The following is a 285-nucleotide window of genomic DNA, read 5'->3' on the forward strand; positions in this document are numbered from 1 at the left end:
GTGACCTAAGGGCATTGTGAATCCATGGCACTAAATGAGTTCCTTAGGTGAAAATTTACTCTGTGGACTGGCCACTAGTGTTTTTGAAAAGTCTTATAAAGTATGTTTGGGTGAAACTGATTTCATGGGCTGATTTTCTTAATGGTTCAGTTGTCTGTGTATATGTGTTTTGTCACATTTTATAGTTATTTGCAAGCTTATTACATCATTATTTTTATTGCATGGATGCAAATATGCCGATTCTTCCAGCAATGCATGTAAAAAACACGCAAATGCACACACATT

The 285-nt window shown here is 35.4% G+C and overlaps 1 protein-coding gene across 1 annotated transcript in view; it reads left to right on the forward strand.

The window, feature by feature from the left end:
- Positions 1-285, forward strand: part of LOC119594718 (serine/threonine-protein phosphatase 6 regulatory subunit 3-A-like) — a gene marked incomplete in the record, with an annotated part of 49,082 nt that overhangs the window by 17,976 nt on the left and 30,821 nt on the right.

Source organism: Penaeus monodon, chromosome 34, assembly GCF_015228065.2.
Source record: "Penaeus monodon isolate SGIC_2016 chromosome 34, NSTDA_Pmon_1, whole genome shotgun sequence".
Classification (NCBI taxonomy): domain Eukaryota; kingdom Metazoa; phylum Arthropoda; class Malacostraca; order Decapoda; family Penaeidae; genus Penaeus; species Penaeus monodon.